A 12,496-nucleotide genomic window follows, 5' to 3' on the forward strand; every position below is an offset into this window, starting at 1 on the left:
TGTAATGCAGTTATGAAGGAATCTGCGTGTGAGATACAGTGGCTTTTGTTTCAACCTAAAGCCCTTATTTATACTAATTAAGAAAATGTTAGTTTGTTGATGGCCTGCACATGCGTCTGTCTAATTTTTTAGACTCCACCATCAGCCACTGATAATGAGTATCTGCCAGGTGAGGGCTAGCACAGGAACATGGAGCAGTGCACTGCAAATACAGTACTTGGGTGGTATAGAACAGGTTAATGCCATTGTTAATTGGCCTATAGACTTGTTGAATAGAAAGTGAGATTTCTTAAATGCCAACTGTTGTGTACATTGTTGTATTACCAGAGTTAGTAGACCGTGTTGATTAATGTTAAAATATTTTTTATATAGATATAAGTTGATTTTATATGTATATATTTTTTTACTTTGCTTCTCTGTCGATCTCCGTGGAAGTAAATCATGTTCCCCTTCATCAGCTGAATCTGCCAATATCTCAATGGTTTACATTTCAGCTGGCTACACCTGATCTCACTCTCATCACATACTGTTACAACCATGGTGCTCACTTTACCTTTAATAACACTGCTGAGTTGGATACCACTAGTTTCTGGGAGTTGCTGGCTATATGTTGGTTTCTGCTGTAGCAAGCCAACAACTGAAATAAATCTCCAAGGAACCAAGTAATCCTATCATACACAGTCATATTTTCTGAAGACTAGGCGGCAGGGATAAAATGGTTAGACTTGTGGAGCAAAATAATTTATATTAAGCATTATTGACATCTAAATAGATGACCTTTCTAGTCAAAGCTGTGGATAATTTTTTCATGTTGTTTATCTTGCCTAACACTACCGCGCTGCTAGCCACAATTTAGATGATAAAGTATTGTTGATTAAGAAATCAAATAAGTTCACTAAAAGTGGTTTTCAATGCACCTGCATGTACATTTTATTCCCCAATCCAAACTGTTTATTGTGAATCACTGGGCATAAATTCATATTGTTGTTTATTTTGCCTATGTCACATTTATTAATTTCTGTATGTCAAAATATTTTCCTAATAAATGTTACCTGTGATTCTGATTGGTAATTGTTTTGAGGGATACAGAGAAAGTCTTCACATTAATCTATACCTTGAAATTGGAAGGTGAGAATTGTGCATATACAGGTGATACTCAAAAAATTAGAATATCGTGCAAAAGTTAATTTATTTCAGTAATGCAACGTCAAAGGAGAAACTAATGAGATATTTTGGGTTTTCATGAGCTGTAAGCCATAATCATCGCACTTATAACAAATCACGGCTTGAACTATCTTGCTTTGCATGTAATGCATCTATCTCGTATATTAGTTTCCCCTTTTACTGAAATAAATGAAGTTTTGCACGATATTCTAATTTTTTGAGTATCACCTGTATTTGTTTGATCCAAATTCCATTTGAACCACGCTGAACGATTTGATCATTGAATTAAACTCCATAGGCAAACGCTTAGTTAGTGGATTGAAAGGAATTTGGTCTGGACGAACCACTCCAAACAAATGTTTGCGCTAGAGTGTAAATCACCAGGAAATACTTGTTTACTGAAATGATAGTGGATTCATGGAGTAGTAGAGATTGTACAGCTGGATACAGTTGAAAATTTCAAGAAAGCCCAGGCTACACGCTCCAGTGTTAAGCAGGAGACCAATTTAAACCAGCACATTTAAAAAGGGGAATGGACAGACTAGATAGGCCAGCTTGCTTTTATCAGTCAACAAAATGTAGTTCTACGAAACTAATTAAATGGAGTGTGTCATGACTCAAACCACTCATGCTCTATTGAAACCACATGGAATTTCGTCTTTACATTGTGCTAGTAGTCTCTGCTCAGTAACATCTTTGGCATAAACTCTGATGATGATTTGACTGTCAAGGGACAGCTGAAAAGAACACCCATAACCATTCCTTCTCTCTCAAGCATAGCACCCTTAGTGCATTCTCTGCAATTGCTATGGAAAGTCCGTAGACACTGCGAAGGAGTACAGATGCTGGCAACGAAGCCAACGTGTCTGCATCATTGAACAGGTTTGCCCTGCATGGGGACCCGGGGCAGGTGCTACACGGAGAGTGATGCTCACAAACCTTAGACGATGGTGGTGTTGGAACAGACGTGAGGTGAGGCTATTAATATTTAACATTGAGTTCATTATGTATCTTTGTGATATACTCAATGTATTTGGGGCGATTTCAGGTAAGCGGATTTTCCTTAATAGGTTTAACATAGGCCAGAAGTAGACTTTTTAGTATTTATGGGTAGTGCCCTGTTTAAGCTACATTTCAATAACTTGTTTTCAAACTCTATGCACAGCCTTACTTGTGTAAAAGTAGAATGTAACTTTGCAGATACACACCAGCTCACACTGGCAGATGATCAGTCTTGTGCAAGCACTCACATGACCTCCGTTCCAACTCATGTAACCACAGACAACTGGTTTTTAGGAGCTTACTGGCAGTCAGCCTCTCACAGCTATTTTGCAGAGAGAACGTGATGAAATTGGTGCAGGTGCCCTATTTATTTACACTAAAAAGAGAATTCAAAGTGAATTTCCAATAAGGTCAAAATAGCTGAATTGGAAACATTCTTTAAATCTGTTATCGCTCAGTTCGTCTGCTCTAGCCTTAACATAAGTAATCCGGTTATAAACTATCCCATCAGAGCCCAGTGCTAGCCTCATTGCTTTGCAAGGCTTATGGATATTGAAAGGCTTAATGGATCCGCAGCAACTAATGTAAAATTCACAGAAGAATGCATTGATGGGTCTGTTATATTGTTTTTCTATTATATATGAAGACCTCCACTGATCAATAGCTGAAAAGCTTGCTTCTGTAGCTAAGCTGATTGTGTTATTTTATTTGCTTCGGCACATACTATGATCAGTCAGAAAATGAAAACCATTGAGCAGTGAAGTGAGTAACATTGATTATATTGTTACAATGGCATCTGCCAAGGGGTGGGATATATTAGGCAGCACGTGAACAGTCAGTTCTTGAATTTCATGTGTTGAAATCAGGAAAAATGGGCAGCGAGGATATCGGAGTGACATTGACAAGGACCTAAACTATGATGGCTAGATGACTGGGTCAGAGCATCTCCTAACTGGTAAGTCTTGTGGTGTGTTTCTGGTATGCAGTGGTTAGTACTTACCAAAATGGTGCAAGGAAGCACAATTGGTGAACCTGTGCCAGGGTCATGGACACCCAACGCTCATTAATATACGTGGGGAGTGAAGGTGAGACTGTTTGCTCAGATCTCATGGAAGCGCTACTGTAGCTCAAATTGCTGAAAAACTAAAAAAGGTGTCAGAACACACAGTGCATCACAGTTTGCTGCCTTTGGGACTGTGTAGCAGCAGACTGGTCAGGGTGCCCACGATGATACCTTGTCCATTGCAGAAAAAGTCATTAATGGAAACGTGAGCATCAGAACTGGACCATGGAGCAATGGAAGAAGTATCCAACAAATGTATAGCTTAAATTCTACAAATTAAAGTGGAGCCCATGCACGTAATCAATAACCAATACACTCATACTAATTGTCCGATAAATCTCCTGAAAATATAAACAATAGTAAAGTGTTGCTTTAAAAATGTGATTTATAAAAAAAATATATAAAATATTAGTATATACACTCACATCATCAGAGCCCATAAAACATTGGCTCTAATGTGAAGCACTTCTGTATCTTTAAGGCTGGTACACTCTTCTATAGGTTTCCTTTGTGGTTTATAAAAAAAGGAATAGGTGCAAAAAAACAATTATGCAGAATGTAGAAGTTGGATAAAGTTAAAATAACACAAACTTGGTACTGCGCCTGAATACACCTGGCTCTGGGTGTATGCAGCTTAGATGTCAATTAAGGGTGACCACAAACCCCCTGGTAAAAAAAACAGAACCTACAAATAATAGTTTAAAATAAAACCTACAGGAATCCTCTTCATCCACTGCTGAAGATAAAGCCTGGACACCGCTGAGATAAAGGATAAATTATATGTAATGGCGACAAGAAACCAGGTTCTGCATCCAGCAGTGAAACTGGTGCACATAATTGTGTTCCCAATAGGACATACAAAGAATTGCATAGCTGGGCACCAACCTGGTTCCCATTGTTGTCCCACAGCCCTCTAGAAACTATTCTCTCAAACCAAATAGAATTATTAGATAATATACAATTAATCCCCTCTATTATAAAACCTATTTGTATTGGTAAAATTAAACCTTTTCTATCTGGAGACAGGAGTGTTGCACCCAGCAATGGCCTTAACATCAGTGAGAAGAGCTATGAAGCTGGGAAATTGACATCAGAGAAGGAGTATCCAGACCCAATCTTTTTGGATTTCATGCAAAATCTTCATCTGGCAGTGGAATTAATTGCCAACTAGTTGATTGATTTGGTGAGATCTATGGTACTGTGAATAAAAAGATAGGAGCCTGATAACTCATCCAAAAAAAAAAAAAAGCCTTTTTGGTGCATTGCCATTTTAAATTGACATGTTATTCAGAGAACATTTAAAAAAAAATGCATTAAAAAAAGCAGAAGAGGGTAAAATTATATCCAAGACGGGCGTGGAGCTTGACAGCCAAGCTGAGCGGTCGCACTTCAGAGGAGCTCCGGGCTAACCAGCCCAAATTAAGCCACAATTACTTCGACAAACTACAAATCGCCTGATTTTAAGCCCCAGAGACAGGGGTCTGCAATGGAAGAGATACCCAATCAAGTCAGCAACCAAACTGGGCAACCACATCCAGGGGATAAACCTGAGGCCTACTTGCGGCCTACTCAGGGGGCACAGAGGAGGCGGCCGATCCCTCAGCCGACTGTAGCCTACTACACTGGAGGTCTCCCCGGAACATCCTCTCTCTCACCCCGCCGGTGAGGGATATCCCGGCATCTAAAGCTTGCAGCTCAGAGTGGAGGCACCAACCTCAGAATACCAGCACCACCCGACCACCGACATACAACATGGCGGAAGCCACATGGGCCCCAGCACCAGAGCCCGGTCTGCCCCCACTGTTAGAACGGCTAAACCGTTTATTCATCGACTTCTGGGCCAGGATCTCCAACCGCTGGAGCACTCTGGAAGAAATCCCATCGATGACAGTTAAAAGGGAACCCACACAGAAGCCTGCAGCACCGGTGGGAGCCCCGAGAATGTCTTGGATGGCAGGGAGAGGGAGGCGGAATATCCGACATAGGCTCCAGCACACCAATCTTCGACCACTGGTGAGTCGCCCAAAGCCTCAACAGAGACGCACCATAGGGCTACCCCCTCACTGCCCCTCTCCCACTTGTGCAGCCCCATCTGAGAGACGGTATCGTGTCAGAGGGCCCTGCACTCTCAGGCAAGACCCACACCGGGGCAGCCCCCTCTCAAGCCCACGGATCCATACGGGACTCCCCAATACTCACCATCCTAGAGCACCAGGAGACTCAACAACAGGAAGGGGCAGACTCATAGCCCAACATTCAGAGACACTCGTTCTCCTCCCTCCTCGTAATGTCAGCCCCAGCACCAGCATAAATCCAAGGTCACCAGGGGAAGTCTCACCAAAAGAGCCCGCAAACCTATGGGGACTCAGGCTTCTCAGTGTTGCTGACCAGCCACTAATAGGCGTCGGCTGAGCGCCCCCACGCAGACCTACCGGGACTGATGTGCCACACCATTCTGGGCACTAGCATGAAACAGCCTGGAGTTATCCATCTAACTGATTCTGAGCCGAAACGCATCCCAAAGGCTATTCTGTTTCTCGTATTATTCAAGTCTATATCATTATGTTTCAAGTTCAACTTTTGTGAATAACCGTTAGACGTTTATGCTTCGCTTGTGTATCTGTATACTTAAAAATGTGCACTGCTTAAATGCGATATTTGTGAAACGCTGTGATATTACCGTGCTTACAAATGCTATTGTGGCAGAGTAAGCTGCTTTGTTCACTCATGCACACAAAAAAAAAAAAAAAAATTAAAACAAATGTCATCCAAGACAGATGTTCCTTTTGGGATTTGAGGCAACATAGACCAGAGAAGAAAACCTTGGTATAAGTAGTTATCACATACTCTTTATCCAACCTACAAAATTAGTAGACAAACTACTCCAGTTTACAAAGGTTTGGGTCCTAAATATTCAAGACTCCTGTGTTATAAAGACCATTACAGAAGGCTATCGGTCAAGTTTCTCCAAGGAGGTGTTTTCATTCCAATCTTTCAATAGACAAGGGGAAATTAGAGTCTGTGAAAGACTCCATTTCCTCCCAGCTACATCAACAAGTAATAATTCTGGTTCCATAGGAATAAAAATTCAAGAGGCCCTACTCTGTAATCTTCTTGGTAGTTCTTTCCAAATAAAGCATGGGTGTCCAACCTTTTGGCTTCCTTGGGTTGCATTGAGCGCAGAGGAATTGCCTTGGCCCACACATAAAATCTATAACTTTGGTGGGCCTTAGAAACGCTAATTTCCATATCCCCATATATGTAGCTCACCAGAAATATGAAGTTCACCATAGGTACAGCACATTACCAATTGAGGACAATACCAATTGGACTCAACACGACAGCACATATTCTCAAAGATTCTTGTCACACGGACAGCATTCCGCAGACTCCAGGGAATAAGCATGTATCACTACCTGGATGATATCTTGATATTGGGTCAGAGATGGGAACTTCTGAAAAATCACATGACCATGAAGATACTTCAATCATGCGGATGAATTATCAATCCAAAAAAGAGCCAAATGCTTCTTATACAACAGATTCTTGGGAGCAATGTTCAACACAAAAGCTGCAAGCGCCCATCTATCTCAGGATATCTGTATCAAAACTATGATAAAGATCTGCTCACCACAGAAGTTCATAACAGCCAAACTATATATGTGTTTGTTTGGATCGAAGGCCTGTCTCGCTGGGCACAATGGAATCTCCGCTTTCCTCAAATATAGTCTTAATAAAGACAGAAAACCTAATTTAAAAAAACTGAACCATGTTAAAGACCCTTGAAAGTAGTGATTAAAGGACACTAACTTTCTGAAAGTATTTCCCCTGGGACAGATATGCTGGAATATCATAACTATGAATGCAAGCCTCAGGAGATGTGACACTCATTTGCAGTCCAGAAATGCCAAAGGTCTTTGGCCTCCTTAAAATATGGAAACATCTTTAAATATATTGAAAATGAAGGCAGTGCTGTGTTTCCCCATCATTTTCAGAATTATATCAACAACCACTGGTTTCAGATTTAAGTGGACAATACCATTGTAGTGTCATACCTCAATCACCAAAGGGGAAAGAGTATCTGCAGACTCACAAAGACGACTCAACAATTAATTATACGGGATCAAGTTACCATATTTTTCCCTGTATCAGATGCCCCCATGTATAAGACGACTCCTTTTTGAGTCCAAAATTAAGAAATAAATATTTTAAGCATCAAATAGAACAACTTTGATATTTTAACCCCTTAAGGACACATGACATGTGTGACATGTCATGATTCCCTTTTATTCCAGAAGTTTGGTCCTTAAGGGGTTAAAGGTGACTTCTGAGGAGAACAACACACTTCTGATTCTCATGCCTCCCCTGTGTTACGGTACTCTGTGAAGGTAATGGCTCCATAGTGCATGCTGGGAGACTACAGGTCCCACAATGCAGCAGGTGGTGTGAGGGCTTGCTGGGACATCACAGTAGTTTTCCCTCTGTTCCCTGATCCCCATTTCATCCCCCATAAATATAAGTCAGAAAGCAAGACCTACCTGAGGTGGAACAAACCTTAATATGGCTGCTCTTTTTATGGTGTGGCATGTCTCTAGAGCTCCATTGGTGGTAAGTACTAGTGTCTGCTGCAGCTCCCACGCATTTAGGGACCTTTTCCTCATTGCCACAGCATTTTGAAGCAGATCGACAGGAGGGAGACCAGGTATGTATGTGGGGCACACTGAAACGCAGCAGGTGCGATCTTGGCTTAGGCCCAGCGCACAAATGTTTTGTTCTTTTTAAAACCCTGCAGTGACATTCCGTGTATAAGATGACCCCCAATTGACTAAAAAAAAATGTTAGAAACCCCCCCCAAAAAATACGGTAATCTGTAATGGTAAGGTAAAGGCGATTTATCTTCCAGTGATCAAAAATGTCAAAGCAGATTTTTTTTGTACATTAGGAGGCCTTTGACAACACGACTTTGATCTCATTGTCAAGCTGGGGGGCGGGGGAGCGGTAGACATCATAGCCATAGCTCCCAATTGGCAAGTAACCTGAAATACTCACAAACATATAATTAAAAAGAGGAAGGGACAAATGTCATATCCTTTCTTTGGGAGTTCCAGAGGTGTGTTACCAGGATTATGAAGAAAGGTTTCTAGGAATCGGTTATTAATACCTTCATGATTGCTAGAAAAAGATCTAAGTCATCAGCATATTACCACGTTTGGGACATGTTTTCAGAATGGGCGACTAAAAAGACATTGGATGCTTTCACTCTATCTTCCTCAGGTGTACTAAATGTTCTGCCAAATGGTCTAGATAGAGGCCTTAGCTAAAACACCCTCAAAGTTCACATCTCAACTCTCTTAGCTCTGTTGAGTGTTAAATGGGCACATGATCCAGATGCGATTTAATTTCTTAGAGCACTTCTGGTGTCTGCTTTTCAAGATGACCCAATATATCATCTTCCATGAGGATAACGTGGTACTGTGCACAACTCTGGAATTCAGACCTAAAGTAGTGTCCTCATGCCACATCAACCAAGACATAGATCCTTCAGCTCTGACCTACTCAAAGAATGACACAGCAGATCTAGGAAAACTAGATTTAGTTAGATGCCTGTTGATTTACCTACTGGAGAAAATCACCCAATCTATCTATAATTCCATATAGACATAAAGGAGAGAAAGTCACTTTGACAACTATAAGAAGGTGGATTGTTTCTACAATCTTTACGGCCTTCAAGTCCAGAGATATACCTATTCCACAGGGTTGAGAGCCATTCCACTAGGGTGTTATCATCTTCCTGGGCAGCAGCAGCAGCCAGTGTTTCACCAGACCCGAAATGAAGGGCGACAGCATGGTTTAATATATCCATGTTCGTTAAGCATCTACTATACTGTATTTGCCAAAGCAGTTCTGTTTTGCAGCAATATTTGTTTATGTATTTGTTTATTTCCCCAACTTCGGGTTTGACTTGGCTACAACCCTTGAGTAAGTACTGCCATGGATATGGCTGGGAAACAGGAAATTTAATTGATACTTTCCAATATTATCCTTTCTCGATAACATGCCATGGCAGCACTACGTTTTCCACCCCAAATCTCTTTGGGTTGATTCAATTTGTTATTGACTGAGGAAGAAGGGAGCGGCCCTTTATTAATTTGGTGATTTTACCTGTCCAAAGCATGGGAACCTGCCCGATAGTTCAGGGTGTTTTGGTTAGAGAAAGAAAAGACAGGCATACGACTGACGGCAGACCCATCTAAATTATTCCAACAGAATTATACCCTGCTGATTAGGACATTGATCACAGACATGGAGAAATGGACAGAAAAGGCAATTTCTTGGATAGGGAGGATTCATTCCGTAAAAATGAATGTGCTACCTCGAATATTGTTTTTGTTTCAGGCGCTCCCGATTAGAGTAACCAGATCTAACTTGGGACCGCTCCAACAAACCATAGGCAAATTTATATGGCAGAATAAGAAACATAGGGTCTCACGCAACATTCTTTACTGAGCTAAGGACAGGGGCGGCCTGGGCCTTCCACACCTACATTTTTATTATGACGCAGCCCAACTGCGGAGGAAAGGAGATGGGTGGACCTGGAAGCAATCCTTGTGGGGATGGATATGCCTCAGTTCTTTATGTGGACCCCTAAGGAGCACAGACCAAACATCAGCGCGACCTGTCCTGCGATTTTCAATTAACTGAAGATATGGGACACAGCCGCTCCTAAGTATGGCTTGGTGTCCTCCCCTTCTCCAATGACCCCTCTGTTGAGGAACAAAGCATTCCTACCAGGAATGGCAGCCCAGGATTTCAAAGGCATAGAGCGTGCAGGGTTACAGAGATTACACCAGCTGTTCGAGGGGGGTGGGGGGTGGGGGGGTCGTTTGTGACGTTTGAGGATTTGCTAAATAAAACGCCTCTCCGACCCTTTGACTTTTTTAGATACCTCCAGATTAGAGCCTATGCCCAAGACCTTCAGGTTAAAAAAGCCGCAGAGGCACAGATGACGTTCTTTGAAAGAATGTGCGCAAAGGAACAGTTCCCGAGCAGACTGATTTCACTTCTATACTGACATTTGTGCAATAACACATTAGAATGGGGAGGAATTACATACATAGACCAATGGGAGGCGGAATTGGGAGAGACATTGGAGGGAGTGGAGTGGCAGGAAATATGGGAGGCAGCCGCGCAGTCCTCTATGTGTGTCTCACTGCAGGAACAAATCATATAAGACGCTATTCGATGGTATGCTACACCGGTAAAGTTGAGCCGTATGAACCAAACTACTACAGACCTATGCTGGCGGGGGTGCGGTCTCAAGGGCACATATGTTCACATGTGGTGGGAATGCCCAATTGCACACGTTTTTTGGCAACAAATTGCGCAGTTGTTGCGAGAAATATTTGAGAGGGAGGTTAAGCTAGACCCATGGGTATTCTTGCTAGCCAGATCTATAGAGAACTGGACAAAATCAGAACTGACCCTATTGCATAAGGTGAATCTAACCGCTAGGAGAGCTTTGGCACAGGTATGGCTGCGAAGAGAGGCTCCAGAAATTGCTGCGGTGATTCGGAAAATTAAAGATAATTATCTAATGGATGACCTAACAGCCCGGGTTAGGGGTACAACGAAAAAGTTTGAAAAAATTTGGGGCCCTTGGGTAGCCAGCGCAGCATGTGCTTGATGTACACACGAGAGAGACTCCCTTGGACAGGATTGGATCGATTAGATGTGGATTGGCCTGACTTCCCCCGCACTCCCCTCCCTTTCCCTTACCCCATTCTCTCACTTCCTCCCTTCATGCTTACCCCTCTTACTTCTATTTTCCTTTCTTTCACAACTGTTATAACATATCCATGCAATATGTAAACAACTTGCACCACTAAAGGATGTGGACATGTGATTACAGGAGCAAACGGATAGAAATTTGAAAGAGCTCACGAAAAAGATTTATAGGATCCGTACATGAACGCGTGGGAAAGGATAGGGCATGTCCTATCGATAAAAGAAGTGTTTGTATGGTAATTTTAGCCTCTTAATGTTTTTTATAATTTTCCTTATAAATGAAAAGTCTACCAGGGAGGACAGGGAAACAGCATTGTACTGTATGATAGTCACACTCCATGTCGCAATGGTGAAGTAACGGTTTGCAAAGAGTGTTGGCCTACTGTTATTAAAAATATGATAGGAATCTGTCATGCACAATGTAACAATATATTACGTCTTGATGCATTATGCTTTCAATGTAATGTTCTGACTTGGAATAAATAAAGAATAAAAAAAAAAAAAAAAACAACAGACAGGAAGGCTCTATGTATATGAATACAGCTAAATATAACTTATTTTGGGGGCGGGGCCTGACTGCAGAAGGGAGCAGACGTGTGCTGCTGGAGCTCCAGCGGCCACGCACAAAACGACCTAAAATTCGCGATACGGAACCTGCGACCTGACCCACACTGGCCAATAATCGACTCAGGGCACCGAGACCGGCAGAATGACACCTCTCCCGAGGCTGTACGCCAAAGTCCCGAATACCCAGCCGTTGCGGCCTACTCACGAGGCGGACACGGGGGAGGCGGCCGCTCTCCCGTCGTCGCAAAGCATTGACAAACTCAGTTCCGGCTCCCGTTCCCCCCCCTATGGACCGGAGGGGGTTATCCCGGTCCCCACCAACACAGCGAGTAAAGAGACACTGATTGCAGCTGACTGCCCAGACTGGGGCCCTGGACAGGCCGGACCCAGCAAGATGGCGGAGGCTGCATCCCAGCCTCCATTCATGCTGCCACAGCCGACCAAGTTGGACCGGATATTCCAGAACTTCTGGGCCCGACTGGAACAACTCCTAACCCGGTCCCCAAATGGAGAGGAGATGAAGGCGGTGAGGAGAAGGGGAAGGAGTGGGCTGACCCCGGGTAAAGCTTGCCCCTCAACACCCACTGTACCCACTAAATCCCCACCTGGGCCGGAGGTCCCACGGAGACATCCTCCACAGCTTCAGCCACCACGTCGTAAACCCGCCCGCCGCCGGCGGCGGCGAAACATCAGGGCCACCCACGGCGCCCACCAAGGGAAAGACCCGGCTCACATAGACGCCCGAGTCAGTGGCAAGAAGAAGCCGACCCCACAAGAGGCCTGGGGCTGGGGAAAAGCCCTCCCTTCCTCACGATCTCTCAGCACCGACCACACGTCGAGAGATGTCACATACAGTACATCCTCCACTCCAAGAGCAGCCATATACAAGCTTGATGACCCACCTCAACGACTCCC

Source organism: Pelobates fuscus, chromosome 1, assembly GCF_036172605.1.
Source record: "Pelobates fuscus isolate aPelFus1 chromosome 1, aPelFus1.pri, whole genome shotgun sequence".
NCBI lineage: Eukaryota > Metazoa > Chordata > Amphibia > Anura > Pelobatidae > Pelobates > Pelobates fuscus.